The following is a 24,000-nucleotide window of genomic DNA, read 5'->3' as shown; positions in this document are numbered from 1 at the left end:
GACAGTGCTGAGCTGAAGTTCTGGACTCTTGTCAACTGCTGCTAATCACACACACATGCCCCTCATGTTCTGGTGGCTGTGAGAGCCTCACAAGACACGGGAACACAGACGCAAGCACACCTACAGACGGGTCAGGAACAGGTCAGTGAGTGATGACTGTCAAGGTCACAGGTGGCCAAGTGCAGGCCAGAACACGGTCACGTGGGCACCCACCCATACTGGGTCCAGCCTGCTGTTCCACTGGCTGGACTGACCAGCACTGGTTCCCACGTGGGCCTGACCCTCCTCGTCTCAGTCGGGCCGGGCAGCTCTTCCCACCCTCACTTTACCGGTGGGCCGAGCAGCTTCTGCTACTGCGGGCCAGGGGCCCTGTTTGGGAAGGTGGCCTCAGACCCAACTCCCAGGGTCGCCGGGGAGACATGGGTTCCTTCACCTCAAAGACCCACCCAGGGACGCATCCCCTTACATGACCCTGGGAGCAGGCCCCCTCGTCCTCCCCCGGCGGCCAGTGCTGGCTCCCGGAGCAAGGCAAATATTTACCCCGATGGTTATCCAAGCCGGGCCAGCCGCCCCGCCTCCCGCATTCCTGGAATACATGTTCCCTGACCTCACCAAGCTGGGGGAGGGGGAGGAATCCAGACGTGGACGAGACAGACCGAGGGTCCAGGGCCTCGTGGAAGCCAAGGCCTGCTGATCAGGAGGAAAAAGGTGGCTTCGGGTTGTCTCTCCAGCTACTCACCCACTAGGGGAGGCCCCTGCTGGCCTTGTAGAGCGGGGCATTGGCCAGAGCACAGAGCTTCCCATAAGCCCCTGGGGGGAGGGGGCTGGACCACCCCGTTTGGCACGGTGGGCGGGGGGCTGCACCAATGCCAGCTCTCGGCCTGCAGTTCAGGGCTGTCACTAGGCCTCAGGGCCTCATACCTGCTGCCAATAACACACGTGCCTGTGCACACCCATCGTGCTCAAGATGTGAGGGACTCAGGCTGCCAGAAACCTGGCGCGTTTGCTGCCTGCCAGAGCCCTTCCTCAACACCCCAGAAGCTCTCAGTGCCTCACCCCATCCTCAGCACAATCCTGTCACCAGGGAACCGTAAGCCCATTTTACAGATGAAGAAACTTCGCAGCAGACACCAGTGGTCATGCAGCTGAGAAGTGGAAGAATATGCCCTGTCTTACCTCAAACCACACTTTCAACAGTTCTGCAGTCCCAGCTCTGCCCATCGGAACCCTGTCCATCCTCTGATGCCCCAAGGACCGCCTCCACCATGCTGTCTTCCCTAAAAGTCCCCTCAAGTGAGCTTTCCCTGCCCTGAACTTCCAGATATGTGGACAGTATTTCTTTCTTTCTCCTGGCATGATTAAAATTGGGTGTCTGGTTATCTCCTGTTGTGAGACCCTTGCACTCACTCCATGCACAGTGGGGTTGAGCTCAGAGACTCAGCAAGCCCTGAGTGTTCAGGAGAGGCCTGAACTCCTGAGTCTTTTCCCCAAAGGGCAGTAGCTGCATTTGGTCTCAAGGAAAAGATAAGTAAACAGACCTGGGAAGCTGGTTGGTTGGGATCTGGGCAAACTCCTGGCCTGGTCTGCCTGAGAATCACAAACTTGGTTCAATGATCCCATCTGTCTTCACTTTCCCTGAGAATAGTTCGAGCTGTCCTTACAGCCTGCCCATACCCAGCACGTCGGGTCTGGCCCTGCCCTGCAGGTCCTCACTGCGTGCCCCTCTCTGCATGCCCCTTGCTTTCCTGCCTCCCGTTCCTGCAGGGAAACTTCGCAAGTGACTGGGGCAGGGCAGACCGGCAGGTTCTGCTGAAGGAAGCGCAGGCCTGGCAAGTCTGTTGCTGGGCCCTCAGGGATGCCTCTAAGTGGGAGGAGCTGGAGATGCCCAGTGCCAACCTGGGTCCACACCTTGGCACAGTGGGGACCCAAATAGGGGGTGCTGCGGAAAGTAAGAGGCTCCCAGAACCTCCCAACCCACTTAACATCTCTGAGACATTTCCCAACACTTGGAAAATGGGGGCTATAAACGGACTTCTAGGGGATGTTCCTCCGTGTTTGTTTATTCCATCTATTCATTTCCTTCTCCTGACAATAATGACACTGCCCACCATGTGCTGGAGGAAGAAGAGGAAGAGGAAAGAGCAGGGGTGGACGGTGGGCAGAGGAGGACAGGGTCAACACTGCCAGCCTGGATACTTCCCAAGGGTGTTTGCACACTGTCTAATCAAGGTGGGCAAGACACAGAATAACGCTAGGACAGAGTGCTGGAGAGTAGCAAAATGGGGAGTCGGGGCATCAAGGTCTTGGGCAGAGTCTCTCAGGCAGGAGGACACCACTTCTAGGGCAAAGGCCCACAGTCTTGTCAGGAGAAAAGCCTCAGACTGAGGAGACAACGACAGATGAAATCAGGAGCAGGGACAGCTGCATTCAAGGGCACTTGCACACACATCCGTGAGGGTCCCTCCGAAGCTTCACCCAGAGCCCAAGCCTGATCTGCTGCGTTTTCAAGGCCAAGATAGAGAGGCACCCCTCGGGAGGGCCCTGTCAGAGGGAAAGCCCTCACTGCCTCCACTGAGCATCACGCAGGCCCTAAAGAGCAGCATTCATCCATCCTGACTCTCAGAGGCACTCTAGCTCACGATGCGCGGTGCAAGGCCAAACCACCTAGCCTTTTGGTGTCAGGCTTGTGCGAAGGGGCCAACTGAGACCAGACAGAGCTTGGCTGTGATGCGTGGCTTGCTCCCAGTAGAGGAAGAGGAGAGTGGCTCCCTTTTCCCCAAGCCATCAAATGAACAATTTCTCCTCTAATCAAGGGGTCCTCACATGGACTAAGAGTGCATAATGTGGCTCTAGGTTTGACACAGCAGAATGCATGTACAGAACAGCTCTGCTATTCACTGACCTGTGAAGCTGGGCAAGAAACTTGGCTTCTCTGGGCCTCAGTTTCCTCATCTGTAAAATGGGGATACTGAGTCGCTCCTCTCACAGGGCTGTGAGGATTTAACTAGATTACGCCCACGCTGCACTTGACAGGAAGGGCTCAGTAAATAGGGACAGTCATTGTTCTCACTGGCTCAGGTTAGCTGTCAAGCACAGAGCTGGGATCTTGCTGGGGATGGAGGCACTGGGTCTCTTACCAAAAAGATGGAGAAAGATCCTGAGAAGATGAATCCTGGCTTCAGAACCTCTCTGAGGCCAATTCAAGAGTCAGTCCAGTGGATCTGCCTCCCAGAGATGGCCTGCACCCAGGAGCGGGGGCCTCCAGTCACTCCCCACAGAATGGCCAAAGGTGCCGAGCATTCTCCAGATGCAAACGCCATGCCAGGGGCTCTCTTCCACACTCACCACGTCATCAGACGCCATGGGTGGGCATGACCTTATGCTTCCCAGGGATTAGGGTCTTGTCCAGAGAGGTATCTGACTGGGGCTGGCCACAGTAGGGCCCCTGCCACACACCTGGGTACTTGCCACTCCCAATGTTGATGACTGAAATGAATGTTCAGCCAGTGGCCCCTCTTAGGGGCCTTGTCTCTTGCACCTGCTCACTCTGCTTGGGGTGGTCTGGCTCTGCACTGCCCATCTGAGCTCAGCCCTGGAGGAGCCTCATCCCCACCCCAGTGATGCCACTGACCCCCAGTCCCCTACAGCATACATGGGGCCTAAGCAGAGGCTCTCAAAAGAGGCAGTGGAGGCCGTTGGTCTCCGCCTCCCACCTTGCAGAGCAGGGGACTGAAGTCCGGACAGGGACAGGGTGAGAAGCCAGGCCAGCTCTGGTTGGAGGTTAGATGGAGGAGCTGAGGGCTCACATGGGAGGCCCCTGGCTGGAGGATCAGCCTAGCTGACACGACACCCGTGGTTGGTACAGGACTGGCAGCCTGGACTCCAGGCCCAGGGCAGGCGGGAAGGTCGAGAGGCTGAAGGGCACGGTCTGGATGGCACACAGGAAGACGTCTAGGACTAAGTGTTCCCAGCGATCCCCTTCCCGGGCCAGGGGCCAGCCCCCGGCAGCCACACTCTCCAAACAGCCGTCCCTCTGGGATTCTGGTCACACGTGGGCCAGGCTGGTCTGAAGCGATGGCCGAGGCCCAGGTTTACAGATGCCAGACAAAGGAGAGCAGTGTTCTTGCTTGCGGGAGGTGGCGGGTCAGAGCACGGGCACGAACGTCACCTGGGCCTGGATGAAATCCTGGTTCTACTGCTTGCAAGCCACGTGGCCTCAGCCAAGTCCCTGCACCTCTGCCCACCTCAGCTTACTCGACGGTGCAGTGGGAAGGGAGAAGGCTGAACTGGGGGAGGTGTGTGGCCCAGCCCCTGGCCCTCAGAGGAGGCCGGCCATGGGAACTCTGGCTGCTTGTAGGGATGACGGCCTTCCCTGACAGGGCAGCCCAGTGGTGGTCTGCAAGCTTGCTGCTGGGAAGGCTGGGGAAGCAAAGGACCGTAGGATGTGTTAGTCATCCAGCCTGTCCCAAGATGCTCCACCAATGCAGCAGCCCAGAGAAGCCTCCCATCAGATCTTGTTTACACACAGATGGCCTCCAGCCCTGACAAGCCAATCCCGTAGGTCTCCATCTGCCACCTGAAAGTGGGAGAAATGAGGCTTGTCTAACACCCTTGGTTGCTGAGAGGACTCTAGGAGATGGAGGATGGGGTCAGGTTTTGTTCCACACCCTGCCCACCTTGGCTGCTCCTGCCTCACTGGGCAGCCCCAGGGCCCAGGCCTGTTTGCGCCATCACACACCCAGAGCATGTGCCAGGAGGCACTGAGGACCCCTTGGGTGCCTCCTAGCTGAGGACTAGCCTATGATGCCCCTCCTTCTCTTTTCAGTCCAGGGTCTCTGCACTCTCTTTTTGGCTGTGCCACATGGCATGTGGGATCTTACTTAGTTCCCTGACCAGGGATCAAACCTGTATGCACTCAATGGAGGTACAAGGTCTTAACCACTGGCCACCAGGTAAGTCCGTTTTTCGTTCTTTAAGAAAGAAGGGCTCCTTCAGTTCAGCACCTCGGTGGGATTCTAAGGGGAGCCAGCCCCTACCTGCCCACCAATCCTTTGGACTGACAGAACCCAGCCTCTGGGACTGGACCTCTGGATGGGCCAAGGCCATCCCCTACAGTGGGTGTCTTCTTCCTTCACTCATAGCACGCAGCACAGGGCTTGCCCCCAGAATGTTTGCTGGATGGATGAATGAGCGGTGATGGGAGGGGTGGTGTGAAAACAGATTTAGATCAGAGAACACAGCAGCTGACACTTTCATGGTGCTCACCATATCCATCCTAAGTCTGGCTCCAATAGACACTGGCTATGCTGGTTAACCCATTGGTCCCCACAGTGATTCTATAAAGTGGTAGAGTCCTCCTCATTTCACAGATGGGGAAACTGAGGCTCAGGGAATGAAGTCACTTGCCCACAGTGTCAGAAAGTGGCAGAAGTACATTTGGTGTAGGCCCCGGGCTCCAGGATCCACGTGCTGGCCCACAGTGCTGCCTGGGGGCTGTGGGGAAGGTGGAGAAAGCAGCTCATCAGAGGCTGTCCAGACCAAAGGTTACTGCCCAGGCTCCAGGCCCTGCCCCAGGGATTTAAGTGGTCTAGGGTACGCTGTCTTGCAAAGCTGCCCGGGATCTCATGGACAGCAGGAGCTGAGAACCGCTGCCCAACTCCATCCTCACTCTCCAATCAGAGAAACCGTGGCTTAGGGAGGGAGAGGACGTGTCCAAGGTCACCCTGGGTGTTGGCAGAGCCTGGGACCCGGAGTCCAGCTCCTCTGACTTCTCCGTCGTGGGCTTGGAGCTCTTAGAAACAGCACTGTGGCCCCAGTAGAGCAGTCCACAGGCGCAGCCGCGGGCGGGAGAGATGAGGCAGACAGACGCAGGGAGGCCGCGCAGCAGGCAGCTGGATGACACACAGGCCCAGCAATTCCTGACTCACAGCCACCCATCCCGTGACTCCACCCACCGCCGGTGTCCCCACCCTGGCTCACACTCCACAGCCTGCTGCAGCCTCTGGAGTCCCCTCCCATTTAGGACCAGAAAGCCACAGAGGGAGGAAGCAGCGGCGGGGGCCCCACCCAGGGCTGGGTGGGGAGCCCAGACAACCCAAGCTGGGGGGACTTCGGGACACACGGAGGATGAGGCCTGAGACTGCCCTGTCCTGCCCTGCAGCACCCACACTCCCACCCCACACTCCCACTGGGGCAGGCCAGCGCCCAGTGGACCTCGCACCCAGGAGGAGCGCTGGTACTGACGCCCACCGGGGCCAGCTTCCGCAGCTGCGTGACTCCCTTCGCATCAGGGCCGCACACCTGGACGAGCAAGTTAGGCTTTCCTGCTGCCAGAACCTCCCCAGGAGGAGGCATTGCTCCTCTGGCCAAGAACCCTCAATGGCTCCCCATTGTCCATGAGGCCCCAGATGGACTCTGACCTGGAGTGTCTGGGCTCACACCTCTGTACCCTGCCCACATTAATCCTGCTGCCAGGAATGTCCCTGTCCCTGTGGCCTGACGCACTGGGAAGGAAATTCACAACCCTCCCTCTGCTCCCAAGGAGCCATGGAGGTCAGAAGCTATGTTCCCAGAACCTCAAAGACTTCTTACAGCTTCCTATATCTCTGGTTCTCAAAGGCCCATTTGACAGACGTAGAGGCTGAGGCTCAGAGTGGTCATGTGTCCAAGAAGGCTGGAGGCTGGGCTGTCACCACACAGGGCAGGGGCCCGGGCTGCTTGGACCTAAGGTCTTTCCTGTTGCTAACAAGCTCTCAGCTGATCCACAAGCTCAGGTGGCCCCGAGTCTATCAGTTCACCCAGTGCCGTGGCGACTGGTGTCTGCTCACCTTGGCATCCTGACCCTCCCTCCACCCACCGTGGGGAACAGGCTGCACTCTCGGATACTGAGCTGGGCTTAGACTGGGGCAGCCGGCTGGGGGAGGTAGGTCTGAGAAGCTATGGGGCATTGTGGCCAAGAGCACAGACTCTGGGACCAGCTGCCCGGTTCAACCCCAGCGTAACCACCTGAGCAGGTCAATTCACCTGGCTGGGCCTCACCTGGCAATGGGGACGATAAGAGTAGTGAGCTCACAGAGATGCTAAACACCAGTTTCTATAGATGAAGATCAGAGCAGCAGCTCTGAAGACTGCTCTAGAGAGGTCTGGAGTTCTTAACATTGTCGCCCTGTTCCTCCCTGCACCTTAAGCTCAACATCACAACCAAAGGGAAACCAAAGGCCTCAGAGCACCAACCAGGAGGGAGGAAGAGGACTGGGGAGGGGCAGGAGAATCTGCTCTCAGCACTGACCCCTCCCCGGCTTCTGGCCCATAGGCTGCTACCCCGGCGCATCTGCCTGAGCAGGGCTGAGCAGAGCAGAGAGAGCTTGGCATATTACACCTCAGCTTCTGGGAGGAGGGAGGAAGGAGGAGGGAGCAGGGAGCAGGGAGCAAGGAGAAGGGAGGATGGGGAAGAGGGGAGGAGGTGATGGGGAGGAGGAGGGGGGGAGGGGAGAGGTAGAAGGGAGGCGGGGGGGGCTCCTGTCCAGGCAGTGATGCTCAGTTGGCTCCTGTGTGGTCAATGGGATGACCCAGAGAGGGGTAACGCCAGCGTCATTACTTCCATTCCCCATGAGGACACTGGCAGCACCCACATCTCTCTCCCCGCTTAGGGGCCATCACAGACACTGTGCCCCACCTGAGCTGGATACAGAGATATCTGAGATGCAGTGGCGTGAGGGCAGCGAGGTCTGGGCCAGTTAACCGCAAACATGGCTGTCCTTACAGGGTAGAGATTCATCCTACCTCCAAACCCTTTATCTCATGAGATGCTCATAGCTGGCAAAGCTTCTTCCTCTCCTCTTTCTACAGAGTGGTCGAGTGACTAGCCCACATGCACCAGCAAGCTAGCGGTGGATCCCAAACGAAAAAAAAACCTCTGTCTCCGGGCTCCCAGGCCTGGCCCCACTATGAGGTTTCTCTCGCCAGGCTCCTAGAGGTGACTGATCGTCTAGGAGAAGATAAGTCACCAGCATGTGCGGCTGAGGGACGGGTGTGGACCCAGAACTTCCACCCACGGGAAGCCCTGGGAGGGGGCTGGAACAGGTCAGAGAGAGGGCAGCCTGCGAGCCTGAGGTCCAGCTTCCTTTCTCAAGAGGGCACGATTCCTGGCAGCAGCTCCCACGGGAAACAGTAAAAGCGCCACCCGCGGGAAACACGGGGTGGGACAAAGGGGGTGCCGGGCAGGGTTTCCTGTTGGGTGGGTGACCTGTGCGCCTGTGGTCCTGGGGCCAGGCCAGGGCTGGGTCTCGCCTCATCCCTGGCTCTGGCCCAGGCCACCCTGAGTCCCATCCTCCAGGCCTGGCCTGGCTTCCTGTCCTACTGGCCCCTCCCCGCCCAGGAGAGAGCAGGGCCCCGTGGAGGCTTCCTGAGGAGCATCAACTTTTCTAGGGCAGGAAGGGGCAGCTGCACTGGCCTCCTCGGTGGCCTTTGGCCTCTGACCTCCAGACCTCCAGCTCTCTGTTTTCCAGCAAGAGGCTTTGACAAAAGATCCACTGGGTTTTATTCCTGGGACTCCAGGCACAGCTGAGCAGGGACTGCAGGGACCGGCCTCTCCCTGCGATCGGTCACTGTCTGCCCCACTCTGGGCAGCGTCACTTCCAAGGAGCCGTGCCGAAGGGACCGGGACAAGGAGAGATGCTGAAGAAGGATGGATCTCAGGCCTCAAGGACAGATTCTCAGGGGGGCAAAGATGAGGGACACTTCCGCAGAAGGTGGGTGTGGCATCCCCACTGAGCAGGGAAGCCCCCACACCAAGGACAATGTGATGCCCATCCCTGGGAACAGCACCCAGAGAGAGATGCCTTCATCCCCACTGCCCCTTCTCCCCAAGTTTGGGATGCCTGAATCCCTAAAAGTGTCGGGTGTCTGGGTGGGATGGGAACTCGGCCTAGGGGCTAGACCCATCATCTCCAGTGAGCCAAACCCATTCCATGTGCCTCAGGAGCTGGGGGTTCCCCTGTCCACAGGTGGAGATGTGGTGGGAGCGGAGCAGTTAGTGGACTGGCCCAGTGAGGGGGAAGAGGTTTGAACACAGGCCCTCAGGCTAGGGCACAGGCTATGGGAGAAGCACCCCAGGTCTCTCTCAGGGCTCCTGGGCAAACAGGCGACTCAGAAAGCAAACAGCCCAAAGAGGGCAGAGGACTCTTTCAGCGGCTGCCACGGGGCCCACCACGGACAAAGGCCTCTTGTAGCTCAGAGTTGGGGAGGAGCGCTAATGGGAGGCGGCTTGGGCTGAATGGGGCTGGTCCTTGCCTGAGATCACCCCGGGGGCAAGGATGACGGGGATGGAGCTAGGATCAAGGAGCCATGCTGGGAAGATGGGCTTGCTCACTTGGCCAGGGGCTCACTTGGGCTTCACCTCAGCTGCCCAGGGCGGGACACTGGTGACATGTCCACGCTAGTCCAAAGAAACAGGCCCAGATGGGGCTCTCTGGGGGCCCAGCCTGATGATCTTCCTGGAAGCACTGACGTTTGGGGAAGATTAGGTTAGGGGGGCTAAAACCTCAAGTCTATAGGCCTGAGGTGGGCAGGGTGGAAGACAGAACCAGACTTCAGCCTGGTGGGCAGCCAGGCCTAAGTTACCATGGAGAGTTACTCAGATAGCCATGGGGCAGTAGTGAGCCTCCTGACCCCGGGGCATGCAAGCCAAGGCTAGAGATACACAGACTTTAGAATTACCTTGGCCAGAATCCATATTCAATCATGGGTGGAAGGATGACTGGCCCGTGTCACCAACTCAATTACTGGCCACTCCACCTCCATTCCTTTTCTGGATTGATGTTTTCCAGCTGTATCAGAACAGCCTTGAGCTCATGAGCTTGTGGGACCCTTAAGGCTGAACACCCCCCAAATCATGTCACAACAGAGACGAGGCCTAGGTATGCTCTGTGTGACCCTGAAGCAAGCTCTCTGCGCCCCTCAACCTGAGAGCCTGGTAGAGTCGGGCTGGGCCCATCCAGAAAGCATGCCTATGTCTCCCCTGAATCCAGGGCAGCCTGGGGGGTCAGCCGCAGCCTGATGCCCACCAGTGACTGCCTCTCCCTGGGCCTCAGCCCTCCCGGGACCCTCAGCTCACCCTGAGATGTTGCTGACATCAGCTTGGCAGTGAGTAACTCCAGGGTTAGGGTTGAGCACAGACCTGGCACAGACTTGGTCACCAGGAAATGTTTGTCAAAGGAAGGAGAGAAAGAAGAGCAGGGAGGATGCGGGATAAACAGACGCTGGAACCCAGGCAGGCACTCAGAAGTGAAGCTCCCCAGGCCGCCACAACGCTTCTCTTCCTCCTCCAGGACCTGGGGGGACTGTGCCCTCTACAGCTAAGACATAGTGTGCAGGTCAGGTAACACAGAAGACCAAGGAAGGCCCTACTCAGAGGATTCCCCTGGACTCTGCTGTCCGGGTGGGCTCGAAGAAGGACCCCAGGTGTCTGAGCTCAGCCTCTGCACTCAACCCACTTCTGCTCTGGAAGTCTGGCTCTGATGTCAACCTCTCTGGAGGATGGAGACCCTCGCCCCCACTGCTTGGTCCATGAAGGATTCAGTGATGTCTCTTAACCCCTCCTGGAGTCCCCTGCCCAATGCTGAGGTTTCATCCTTCCAGAGTGGCAGTGGGGTGGGACATGGCTGCCTCGTGATGGAAGCACAGGGTCTTTCCAGCGAAAGGTGATCCTACTCATCCCACAGGAAGAAAACATGTCACAGGTGTGGGGGTCTACAGAGCTTCTGGAAGTCCTGTGTGCTGACAGCTCTACCCTTGGCTCAGTTCAGGTCCTGGCACACAGTAGCTGGATTAATCAATGGCATGCTGGATGCGTGACCACGTGCTGACCTGGGCTCTGCTGCTGAGGGTCCAGGATTCAGCAGCACGCTCCAGGGACACCATGGGGATGGCCGCGTCCACGTGCCCTTTCTGGCCTTTCTGAGCTGCTCCTGGAAGGAGGGTGCCCTCCCTCTCTGGCTCAGGGCTGGGTGTGTTCTCTAGAGAGCAAGCCCAATATCTTTTCTTAACAGATGGAGGTGGGGGAGGTCCAGGAAGGGTTGGGGATCAGAAGCAGGGCTATTCCCTAGGCCAGGCCTTCCCACACCAAATCGAGAGCCCAAGGAAATCCAGGACCTGGCTCAGGGCTGCCCTCTATCCACCACCACCTCCCCCACCCTCCCCAGTGTGGCCCCCTGCCCCTAGCTGCCTGTCTCAGCCTCCTGGCTGCAGCCGGCCTGAACTGCTTACTTAGACAAACAGGGAAGGCAGCCACGTGACCAGCTAAGGTTTCCTGGACCAGGGACACACACAGACACACACACACATAGCCACTTGCAGCGGGTCAGGTGGTCACGGAGCCCAGCAGGCAGGGAAGGGCCAACTGGGGTTTCTGTGTCTGAAGGACAAGGGACCGAGCCTGCCTTTCTTCACCCAGAAGAATGCCTTCTCCAAACACTTGTTTTCTGCTTCCTGGACACACCAGGGACGTGCTGGATGGGAAGAGAGCGGAGGGGGAGGAGTGGGGAGGAGGGGGAAAGAGAGGAGGGGGGAGGAGGGGGAAAGGGGAGGGGGGAGGAGCAGCTCCCAGCAGAGGCTGTGTCTGGTGTTTTCCTTCCGCCCTCCCCACCCAGAGGGCAGATGCCTGCTGGGAAACTGCGGCCACCTAGCCGTGAATGGTAGGGAGAACCCTAAAGCCCAGTGCTGGATGTGGGGCAGCAGGGAAACTGGGGCTCAGAGGGAAGTCTTCACGTGAGTCAGTGACGGGCCTGTCGGGGCCCAGTACCCACCACAGTGATTCTGCAGCCACGAGGCCGTGGCGCAGCCCAAGGGGCATCTGGGGTCACACACAGACATGAGAGAGTGGGGAAAGGGGGCATCTATCCAACCTGGCGGGAGCAGCTTTGCCTCTGGTCTGTTGCTGGGGAAAGGTCTGGGACTCAGGGTCTTCAGGCTCTCTGGCTTTGAGGGTCTGTGCCTCTCAGAAGCTCTCCCAGAGCAGCAAGCCCGCCCCTGTTCACAGCCCCAAGACTAGCCATCTAAGGGAGAAGGAAGTCACATCTCTTGACAGGCAGGGTTGAGACCTAGCTCCCGGGGGACGGCCGCCAGCTGTGGGGGTCTGTGGCTGGCTACCCGCCTGCCCTGACCTCAAGGCTGACCTCCACCACCACAGCAGCATGGACGCCCATTGCAGAGGCACCTCAGGAAGGCCGCAGAGAAACGAGGGGGGTGGCTGAGAGTTCTCAAATGAAAGCCAGTTCGGGTCAGTCTCCCTGGCTGAGCTAAGCCCTTCTTCATACATTATCTTACTGAATACTCATGACCTTACAAGATAGGTAACGTTGTCACCCCACTTTACAGACAGCAGCCTGAAGGTCACATTGTTAATAAGGGGCGGATCAGAACCTGTACCCAGAGAGACTACATTTAGCTTCCACACTCTTGGCCAGCTCCCACCGTACCAGGGCTGGGCCCCCAGCACTGGGCGAGGTCCTTCCTCTACAGGGACCCTCACAAGGCTTCTGAGTCCAGACCCTGGGCTTAACAGGGAGGAACACCAGCCAGCCCGCCTCTCATCCTCCGTCTGTCCCAGGCACACAAGGAAGCCACCCCTACACACAGCTTCTGTGAGCGTCTACAGGTTAGAAGAAAAAGAGGGTGGAGGGGTGAGGGAGGAGAAAAGTTGGGGAAGGGGAGACAGGGGGTGCAGAGCAGGAGAGGGGGGCTAGAGTGGGGGGTGGGAGAGGGTGGAGGAAGATACAGAAGCAACGCAGAGGGAGGAAGAGCGCGCGAGCGAGAAAGAACGATGGAGAAATGGAAAGAGAAGGAAGATGCGGGAGGTGGCAAGGACAGGCGGGAGCAGGGGACGTGGAGGGAGGGAGACTCGACGCCAGAAAGAGCAGAGAGGAACTGGGAAGGAAGGAGGAGCAGTTACAAGAGGAAGAAGCGAAGAAGGAGAGGAGGTGGAATGAGTCACAGGGAAGGGGCAGGGGATGGAGGGAGCGGGAACAAAGGAGGAAAGACAGACGGGGTCAGGGAGGGAGCAGCCCTTGGAAAACCGAGAGACAGAGGGGAAAGCAAACCCGCCCACCCGAACATTAAATACCTAACAGGAGATGACAGATCAAATGGGAATTACTGCGGTAAAAACATAATTAGAAACTTGATTGAAGTTAAACAGAATTTACATAACACTGCAAATTAACTTTACACGGAAACTATTCACTGGGAAGGCAATGAAAAGGCATTTCATTAGTAATCTATATTTAAACAATAGGCACAATGGAGCCTTCTGATGAGGAACTTGGTGCCTTCAACCCGAGGGAATGCCAAAGGCTGCTGGAGAGCAGGAAGGCAGTGGATGCTCCAAGAGGAAGCTGGCAGGGTCCAGGGTGGGGCCCCCTGGCCTGTGGATGGTGGGGTGGAGCCGGGTGGGCACAGTGGGCCAGATCAGATTCTGGTACAGGTTCTGCCCTGGGCTTGCTGTGTAGTCCTAGGTGAGAGTCTCGCCTTCTCTGGGCCTTTGTTTCCTCATTGACAAAATAAGAATGTTGGAAAGGTGGTTTTCATGAAGGTGCTTACGAGTCTGGATATTCTAGGAGAGCCCAGGAGATGGTAGAAGGCAGGGCTGAGCATGGACTTGGGGTTCAGATGGACCGGTTCAGAGCTCCATCCTGCCAGCTGTGAGCTGTGGCATCATGCAAGCCTCTTCCTCTCGGGCCCTGGTTTACCCATCTGTTCAATGGAGATAAATCCACTGCCACTCGATGTCACCCAGGCAGTGGAAGGATTTATCAAGAGATTGGGCGGGGGCAGGCTTAAAGAAAAGTGAGTCTAACGGCACAGGATTACTTGGCCCATCCGCCTGGCACGCTAATTAGATTACCCACAGCCTCCTGCCACCAGCCTGCCACCGAGCCACGCAGCATCAAGGCGGCTTCCCACGGATCCCCTGGTCCCCATTCTGGAGTCAGAGGCACACCTCCCTAGGGGCCTGGTGGGTCACCAAGTCCCCACCTGGCTCCATCGTGTCCTCTGTATGGAGAAGTCTCCTGGGCCTTTGCACATCAGTCGTATCCAACTCTTTGTGACCCCAGGAATTATAAAGTCCATGGAATTCTTCAGGCCAGGATACTGGAGTGGGTCGCCATTCTCTTCTCCAGGGGATCTTCCCAACCCAGGGATTGAACCCAGGTCTCCTGCATTGCAGGCAGATTCTTTACCAGCTGAGCCACGAGGGAGCCCAAGAATACTGGAGTGGGTAGCCTATCCCTTCTCCAGCGGGTCTTCCCAGGCACAGCAGGCTGTGTTTGCTGAGTCAGAGGAGCTGGCCTGCGCTGCTGCCCCACCACTTGCCCTCCCTGCACCTCCCATCCCATCTCATGCCCGGTGGAACCCTTGCCTAGCCTTCCTCTCTGCAGCCTTCCCTGAATAAGCCTGGTCCCTCTCTCTACCATGAGCTGAGTGCTGGGTATGAAATACTGCAGGTGCACCAAGGCTGACCCTTACCCCCTCAAACATGCATACGCTGGCCCACCAGAGGCAGTGAGCACCTCTGCTGGCTGAGCATGAGCGGGCAGCTCACAGTCCAGGAAGTTTCCACAGTTTCCTTTAAGATACAGGATCCAGGCAGTGCTTAGAGATTCAGTAGGAAGCTGTCGGGTGTCCTTGCCCTGCACACAGTTCCTGAGCTGCTACCTTGAGCCCTGTGTTTTCAGACAAGTGCTCCAGCCAAGGGGGAGGTCTCAGGGGCCCAAGAGACCCAGAGGGGTAGTGGGAGGTTGGGAGAGGTTGGCAAAGGTTCTTAAAAGAAAGTGCAAAGTATAAGACATCAGCTGAGACCAGGGAGTGCCAACCAGGTTGACAGGGAGGGTCCCTGGAACAAGAACTTGTTCACAGCTCAGCCAGACATCCCATGGGCCCTGGCCTCTGTGTGGCCAGGTGTGGAGTGGGGAGCAGCTTTGGTCCCCTGTCCCTCTCCGCCGCTCCTCTCCAGACACGGCTCTGTTATTGAGGTCTCTGAGCCTTTGTAATGCTGTTCCCTCTACCTGGAGAGTCCTTGCCCTGATTTGCCAGCAAAACCTTCTTGACCCATGAAGAGCCTGCCCCCTCCCCCCTCCCTGGCTGTACCTTCTCCGTCTCCTTCACGGCCTCCACCCCACCTTCCCTCCCTCTAAGGACTGGATGCCCCATGACTCAGATGCAGGCGTCCGATGCGCTCTATCTGCACTCACTCCCAAGATGACCTCATCAGCTTGCAACACCATCTATACATGACAGCTCCCACATTCATATCTCTAGTCGGGACTCTCTCTGCCTCCCAGACTCATATATCCAACTGCCTTCTCAACCTTTCCCCTTGGATGTCTCAAAGGCATCTCAAACCTAATGAGTCTAAAACACAGCTTCTTGGCCACACTCGGCCCTCCCTGCCGTCATCCCCTGCTGAGGAAAACAGCCACCTCTGTTCTCCCAGTGGCTTCTTTCCCAAACCCAAGAGCCTTCCTGGACTGTCCCCTCTTTCCCCGTCTTCCACTTCTAAGCCACCCACAAGCCAGTCTGCAGATCTTTGAAATACAGACTTTGACACTTCCCACCGTTTCCCCTGCAACCCTAGCCCAAGCTAGCACCACCTTCCACCTGGATGTGGGCAACAGCTTCTCAGCCATCTCCCTGCCCTACTTGTGTGTGCCTAGGTGAGTGGCCCCCCAGGACCTCTCTGGTTGCCCCTCCTACCTCTCACTTCCCTTCTTCCACATGTATCCCTGCCACTTCCTTGAACATGCCAAGTGTGCCCCAGTTCACTCCCCCACTCATGTCAATGTTCAAATGTCACCTTGTCAGAGGCCTTCCTTGATCATCCTTTGTCTAAGAACACTTTACCCATCCTGTAGGCTCTGTTCCTTCACTCAGCTAATTTCTCTTCCTAAAACTTAGCATCATCTGACATGACATAATCTTATTTTAAGTATTTATTGTCCACGTCTCCTCATGAGAGTGTACACGCCACGAGGAAAGGGAGTTTTGTCAGTCTTATTCCTTGCCAGGTCTCCAAAACATCAAGCAGTTCTCAGCACAGAGACTTTCTCAATAAACAACTGGAGCACTGATAAATGAGCAACGCCACCTCCCCTGGAAAGCACTCCCTGAATGCCTGCCTGCAGAACCAGCAAGTGGCTGCTCCTCCCTTCCTCATAGAGTCTCAGACACCACAGGGGCCTTAAACAGTGAACTTATGGAACAGAGCCGGGCTCTGAGATCATGGATCAGCCTCTATCACAGAGCACACCATCTCCAGGGCAGGGCTGGAGCTGATCTATCTTCAAAACCCAACCCTTAGCGCAGGGCTGGCCTGATGAGTCAGTGTGTGTTTGATGTGTGAATTCATGAGTAAATACATGGTCGGAAGAACGGGTGGATAAAGAGATGAGTGAACGGTGAGTGAATGGAAGGATGACTGGGGTGGGAGGATGGTGGGCGGACGGATGGATGGACGGATGGATGGATGGATGGGTAGGAGGGAGGTTGAGGAGGAGGCTGTACAAATGGACAGGTGAGTGGATGGATGACGGGTGGATGAGTGGGTGGGCCCCACTGTGGGCACACAGAAAAGACGGGGGGTTTACTGGGCTCAACAGCCAGACTTCTCTGGCCAGACCTGCAGTTCAGCAGACGTACAGAGACTGATATAGCAATTAGGGTAAAGCAGAGTTGCTACAATGTGGCCAGAGCTTGCTGTGTGACGCAGCAGGCACATCAACTTGCCTGTGCCTTGGTCCCACAGTCTAAAAATGCAGATGGCAATTCTTGCCCAGAGCTGCCAGGGAGATCACTTTGGAGTTTCAAATCCTGCCACAAAGGAGACCACAGCCACATCTCCAGTCAGGGCTGCCCTAGAAAATCTTTTCTTCTCAAGCCTTGTCTGGCCCTGCAGACCCTATGATTTTAATACTACACCCGCAAGGACTGGGACCCTTGGCTCTGCTCCCAGGGTTCAAACTGAACTAGGCTGAGAAGATGGCTTAACTCCAAATAACAAGGAGGTGCAAGTGATGCACAGAATCCTTAAGAACTGGAGTCAGTAGGGGACCCATTTTAGAGACGGACAAACTGAAGCCCAGAAGCATTTTGTATGGAACACACACAAGGCATTAGTAGAGAAGCTCAGAAGTCTGGGCAAGAAGAGCTGGGTGAAAAGGCTGATAACTCCGGCCTCATCACCACGCACTGCCCGACCTCACCCCAGGCCAGGTTTTAGGTGAAAGAGGCAGTGCAGTCTGGGCATCAGGGCGTCGGGGGTCTGGTGTTACCTTTCTCGCTCTGGCGGGGGAATGATGGACGGCAGCTCTAATCCTCACACCCCTCGCAGCATTGGTCCAACGGGCCTCCTCCTTCTGGTCCTGAGTACGCGGGGAGAGAGACAGGACCCGTGTGAGCAGCCAGGGACGCAGGTGGCAGCCCACTCTCCCCACTTCTGTCCCCACCAGTGGTCTAATCTTGGTGGCCTCTTGGGCCCTGTAAGCAAGCCCCGGGATGCCTGGTTTATCAGAGCTGGCTACCTTCCCTGCCCCGTGGCGCTCCAGCCAGCAAGCCAACTCCTCCTGGTGGGAGTCTTAACAAAATGTGAAATCTATGTAAGTTTTGTTTTTTCTGGGCTCGGTGGCTTTATGTTGTTGTCTTTTTCTTCCTGGTGAGACAGGCAGAGAGCCAGGGCCTTCCTGTGCGGCCCCAGGCAGGGTGACAGGGAGAAGCTGTCGGGGGGTATTTTTAGCTGGGCCTCTAAGCCCGTGGTGTACTCTTTGAGCTGTGCCTGGCTTCGGGGAATTATCTCATACGCCTAGCCAGCCGGCAGCCACTTCCAAAGCCACTCTTTGACCCCTGCCTGAATTCTTTCCTCATTATGAATTGTTCACCAGATCCCAACACTTGGGAGTCATTCTGCGTGTCCACCTCCTTGGAAAACCAGCCTACTCCCTCCTCGTCCCCTCCTGCCTGTGGGGGTACAGTTCTGGAGGAGGTCAAGAACCAGGGTTTAAAGAAGAGAAGAGCCTTGGTGTTCCCCAAACTTTAGGCCTTCTCCTATGTACTTGATGACTCTCCCAGTCCGAGCTGAGTGCTATCTGTATGACAACTTAATTAATATTCGCCTCTACTTCAACTCACTCATTATTACTATTATTTTTAGCTCTAATGAATCTGGCCTTGTCCAAAGGGATCATATCTATGAAACCATCGGTTTGCTAAGCTAGTTATACATTTCTATATACCTGAATAAGGATATAAGTAACGAACAAAAATACATGTTCTTTCAGGTACTCATTCTAGAATCGTGTCACAGAGTTACGTGGCCCAGCTTTGGCAAACTCTATTGTTTATCATCCCTCTTCTTATAAGGGAGGAGAAAGAGGTCGGGGGGAGGGGTGGTTGGTCAAGCAAGCCCAAGAACTGGCTAGCCAACAGGGCCAAAGGGGGTAAAGGGGTCAAAATCACGGTATGCTGGAAGCTCTTGGTACTGTTCTTCCCAGAACCAGGCATGACCGTTCCTTCCAGTGAATTTTGCTGTGAGAATTTAGCTGGGTGGACACAAGGCCTGATGCGGAACTTGGTCTCAGGATGGGATGTTCCCACTGAGGGCTGCAGGCTGCGCAGAGCCCCAGGGTCTGAGCATCCTCTGTGCCTTTACCCAGGATCCTCTAAGGCTCTGGTTCACCTCTGCCCTCTTCCACTGGGCTCCTGCAGGGCTGGTGTTGGTCAGTAGGGGCTAGACGCTTAATCCCCTCTCCAGTTAGATATGGAAGCACAGAACGCACCCCCAAGCCCTGCTGCCTGATCTCTTGCTCCTTGGCTCCCGTGGGCTCTTGGGCGGCCCCTGGCACTCCCTGGGCCTGGGTTTCCCCGTGTGTGTCCTGAGGGGGAGATCCTGGTGATCCCAGAGGCCCTGCCGTGCAGCTCTGGGGTTTCACTGAACTTCTCCATCCCCTCCAGCTCTGCCCACAGGTTAGAGACCCCCGGCTGCCCCCCTCCACCTCCCAGTGCCCCAGCTGTCCGCCCCTCCTACCCAGAACAGGATGTGGGTGTCAGGAGGTGAAGGAGAGTGTGGGGTCGGGGTGGGGAGTGGCCTCAGGACTCGACTTCCTGAAGCCTGATCGGTTTACCACAGTCAGTTGGGCCCAGGACCGCACAGCTGTGAGTTATAAATGTCCCTGTCAGAGCCTGGGCTGAGAGGCCCTGCTGCTGGCGGAGGCGCCAAGGCCCCAGGCACCCACTGCTCTGGGGGCCTCCCCAGGCAAGGGCCCATCACCCAGGAGGCTCCTCCGCTCCCCACAAGTGTCCAGCACTCCTGACCTCTGGGCTCTCTCAACTCCCGCCCTGAGACGCCTCACACGAGGAGCCTAACTGTGCCCACTCCCTACCCCTCCAGGTGCAAACCTTGTGGCCCCAGCGACCTTGAGAGCTCTCCCAGGGCAGGGCCATGCTGAGTCCCCACCTACCTGATACAAAACCCAGGGACTGGCGCACAGCCAGCCCCACCGGTGACAGCCTCTGGGGCAACGGTTCCTGCTCAACAACCTGCTTCCCACGGCCCCGAGCGCCCCTTGTGCCTGCCCATCCAGCCCACCCAGGGTGGAGGGGGCGGAGGTCGGGGGTATGACATCAGCCTGCAGTGCAGGGGCACTCAGACCCACCTGTCCCCTAGACTCTGCACATCCAGGGTCTCCATCAAGAGAGGGTCCCACTCTCCCTGCCTGCCCTCTCTGGGGCTCTCTTGACCTGCAGTGCAGGGTAGAGACTGAAGTCTGGGGTGCACACACAGCTGCACAGGGTAAAAAGTTAGGTTCCGCCAGCTCCGAAGCTTCAGCCATCCTCCTGAGGTGGCCAGGTCCCAGAAATGCAATCAAAGTAACAGGAATAAGCAGGGGACAGTCCAGGTTTGCAAGACCTGAAGCTTAAACTATTTTGGAGGTCCTCTTTAGAAATACAAGCTCAATTACACTTTTTTCTTTTTTCCTTCTTTATTTTGCCAAGGGATGTTAGTTCCTTGACCAGGGATTGAACCTGCGCCCCTGGGGAAGTAAAAGCACCGAGTCCCAACCACTGGACTGCCAGGGCATCCCTGAAACATACACATTTGGAATGAGAAAAGAAATAACAAATTCCTAGAACCATAGGAAGTCAGGCCCCTTTAAACAATTTACCAGAAATGCTTACACAGAAATGCTCGTGATGGCAACCTGCTGCCCCTCCCCAGCTGCCAGCAAAACCCCAGCTTCATCCAGGCAGTACAGGGGTGGAGTCAGGAGGCTGAAGGCGCATGAGCTTTCCTCTAAACAACAACAGTGCTAGGACTGGTGATAATAATAACACCCAGCATTAATGGATCTTATTCGGTCTGTATTCTTCTAAGTCCTTTATGTGAGTTAAGTCCTGTAAGTTCAACACAGCTTATGAGGTAGGTACTATACCTATTTTAACACATGAGGACACAGTCACAGAAAGGTTTAAGAAAGCAGCCCAAGGGCACAGAGCTGGGATATGAATCCAGACAGCTTGGCGTTGGGGCTCTTATGAGCCCTCAACCATTCCTCTTTGCAACTGCTCTGGAGGGTCCAGGGGTTTCCCCTTCCCTTAGAGGCTCCAACAGCAGCAGTGACCACAGGGCTGACAGTTAAGCCTCCATCTGATTAAGTCATTCATTCATTCCAGGCAAATGCTTACACCCAGCACCAAGATGCTGTGAACACAGGCTTCCTGTTTGCCTCACTTGGCCCAGGGAACTCTGAGGTCCTCTCTATGGGTAGAAGTGGGCACCCAACTTGACCCTCTGCGACCGGAAGGTGGGAAGAAACGCACTGGCCTCAAAGAGACTCCAGCAGAGGTGAGAGGGGTGGGGTCTGCTGGAGAGCACTCTGCAAGCCGTCCCACTTCCTCATTTACAGATAAGAAAAAGGTGGCTTGGATCAGAATGACTTTCTGAGGGTCACCCAGCAAGTGGGGAGCCCCTGTGAGGCTAGGGCTAGTCTCTGGAGGGGCAGGCCAGGTGGCCTGCAGCCTGGGGTGGCACAGGCCTGGCGCTGGTGGGGACAGGATGGCCAGGACCGCTGGGGGAAGGAGGCCCCCTGCCTTTTGGCCTCTTCGAAGCAGCGCCTTTGTTCTCTCTTTGTTTTCCATCTGCCTGCGCCCCCGCCGCCTTCCAGGCTTCCCCTGATTGTGAACAGGGCGATAAAAGGGCAGATGAGCGGGAGATCCCTGGCAGCAGCGAGTCACCTCACACAGACATGGTGGCGGCGGGTAGGAGGCAGAGGGGCCCCCCACCCCTGGCCCCCAGGCCAGGACTCGGGCTCACCACCAGCTGCACAGAGCGCTCCTCTGAGGAGTTTTGCACGTGGCTCTTAGAATCCCTTTGGCAACCCTGGGAGGAAGGCACGGTGACCTCACGATCTATAGAGGAGGAGTATGAGGCTGCAGAAAGCAGCGGTCAGGACTGGAACCCTCATCTCGGGGATTTCCAACGGGCCAAGCTGACCCTGGCCCTGACCTGGTCAAAGCTGTTCTCCCTTGCCATCTAGAACCAGCCATTTTCAGACTTTCGGGATCGAGGAAGACAGAGTAGAGGGTGGGGCAGGCTCTCACCCACGAATGCAGGGAAGCCGGGCTGGCCAGGGAGCCCAAGAAGTCACCCGCTCTACTTCCTGGCCACTCTGAGACAGAAACAGAGTCCGGATAGAGTGCCTCTGAGGGCAGAGGTTTCCTGTGCCGGGGGCTAACTCCATTGGCCTTCGGGCTGGGAGAAGGGCATGATGCAGGGGTGCCGTCGGCCCAGCCATGGGATGAGGCAGCGGCAGCCTGCAGGCCAGGGACTGGCCAAGCCTGCCCTCGCGTCCTTGCTGCTGACCCGGGACTCGCCACCTGGCCCCTGATCTGTGTTCCCAGACCCTCCGCCACTGTGTTCCCAACTCTAGTTACTAGAAATTTTAAACCATGTCAGGTTTCACCTAAATCATTTACATATTGTTCTCTAAATCACTTTGAACCAATGCATTCTTTTTATTTAAACTCATCTAAAACAATACTGTCTGTGAAATCACAAGTTTGATGTATTAATTATATTTGTTCCGAAGTCACACAAATAAATGCATCATGTTGAGATTTGAGATTCAGACCCTCATGCAGGTTCTAGCAGTCCACGGTGTGCAAGGCCCAGACTGGGAGACAAGACGAGCCTCAGTAAGTGATGTCAGGAGGATCCGAGCCCTGGCTGGATGGGAAAGTGCGAGCAGGCAGGGGTTTACAGAAGGGCATATGGAGGGTCTGGTTTGGGCCATGGGCTCAGACCAGACTATGTCTTTCCTCCACTTGGGCTAGAGTTTGGTCCAGATATTGTTCCAATTGCAAACAGAGGCTGCAAATTCCTCCAGATAATACCTCTACACAGAGGGAGCACGGGAGGGGGAGCCCAAATGCCTGGGTTCATCTCTGTTACTGGACCCAGTAACAGAGTCCTGGGTTAGGGAGTGACTTAGGGATGCTGGACCTGTCCCGGCCTCAGTGTCTCCATCTGTGCAAAAACAGTGGATGAATCAATGGTTCCTCCCAGGTCCCTGGGTCAGACTGCAGCCCCCTTGAGCCCTGGTGACATGTGGTGATCCAGAGGACCCCTGGGCCTCAGATAGACCCTCTAAACATGCACGCAGACCTCCCTGGGCCTTTTCCTCCCACACCTGATCAGGGGCCTCGAGTGGCATCTGGGGTTCAAAGGGGAGACAGGGCAAGCCTGTGTGACAGCTATAAAATTAGATAATCAGCTAATCACCAGCAAATTAGCATCCCATCTTTACATAGAACAAATATAGTATTTACGTAAAAGTTGTTAGGAGTTTCTCTCTTTTTAATTAGCAGAAATAAATGCAAAATGAATGGTAATTAGGCAGCTGATGGATTCGGTAGTACAATTATGCTTGCAGCAGTGCCCCAGTCCTTAAACGCTGCCTGCTCTGAGGAATCAGAGGAGCCTATTTATATAGTTTATTTATAAAACAAAGTTAGCAGGAACAGAGGGGCAAGGCCCGGGTACTGCTGGGGGAGGGGTCTTGGCTGCAGGGACACGGCCCCGGGAGGACCGGGGAGCTTCTGTGCCCAAGGAATGGGTGGTGGTGGTTCTTAGCACTGGGCTGTCCAAGTGCACCACCAAGGCCCCCACACGTCTATTTCAGGCCCCACATGTGTCACTGGGAATGGCCTCCCTGGCAGGAAGCAAGCTAGAGTGTTGTGGAGGGGCTGGGAGCAGCTGTTCTGTGCACTCCTGTCTGTCTCTTTCCTCAGCCCCCACTTCTCTCTTTTTTGCTGGCCCAATTCCTTCATTGCTGCACCATGAGGCATATTCTAATACAATGTTCTCCCTTTCCTCCAGAAACTCGAGGGGAAGTGGGTCTCAGAATAATGCAACCAAACACAGTAGTACTGAATTCCGTACCAGTGGAGCATCCAGTGGGAGACAGAGGCAGGAGAGTCTTGAGAGGAGGCAGCCCAGAGGAAGAGACCAGAATTGGGTTTTGAAGGATGTGTAGGAGTTTCCAGAGACGTTGGAAGTAGCAAAAGGACCTGCATGTGCAAAGGCAGGGAGGTAAGAAATAGCTTCCTGTGGTCACAGTAAAGGGGTTTCCCTGTTGGCTTGCCAAGCTGGAGACGTGGGTTCGATCTTGGGGTCAGGAAGATCCCCCTGGAGAAGAAAATGGCAACTGACTCCAGCACTCTTGCCTGGGAGATCCCATGGACAGAGAAACCTGGCAGGCTACAGTCAATGGGGTTAACAAAGAGTCAGGCACAACTGAGGGACTCAGTGCGCACACACCGTAGTGAAGAGTCCATCAGGGCTGTGGAGATGGGGAAAGAAGTGGGGCCTCATTTTGACACGTCTTGGATGCCAGGCTAAGGGTTTGGACCTAAGCCTGGAAGCTGTGGGAAGGTCTGAATCCAGGGAGTTGGGCA

At 56.5% G+C, this 24,000-nt stretch overlaps 1 protein-coding gene across 5 annotated transcripts in view; it reads right to left on the bottom strand.

Annotated features, from left to right (window-relative positions):
* Nucleotides 1-24,000, bottom strand: part of ZMIZ1 (zinc finger MIZ-type containing 1) — a 190,026-nt gene that overhangs the window by 153,033 nt on the left and 12,993 nt on the right. For 3 of the 5 annotated variants that reach the window (XM_060406366.1, XM_027962408.3, XM_027962409.3), the window contains exon 2: nt 23,486-23,613. The gene's annotated coding sequence lies outside the window, so the exon portion shown is untranslated. Of the gene's footprint in view, nt 1-17,324; nt 17,415-23,485; nt 23,614-24,000 lie in introns of all 5 variants that reach the window. The other 2 variants (XM_060406364.1, XM_060406365.1) reach the window with 2 other exon arrangements.

This window comes from Ovis aries, chromosome 25, assembly GCF_016772045.2.
Source record: "Ovis aries strain OAR_USU_Benz2616 breed Rambouillet chromosome 25, ARS-UI_Ramb_v3.0, whole genome shotgun sequence".
In the NCBI taxonomy this organism is placed as follows: domain Eukaryota; kingdom Metazoa; phylum Chordata; class Mammalia; order Artiodactyla; family Bovidae; genus Ovis; species Ovis aries.
Note: the sequence above shows the minus strand (reverse complement) of the source record. Positions and strands in the feature narration are given on the sequence as shown.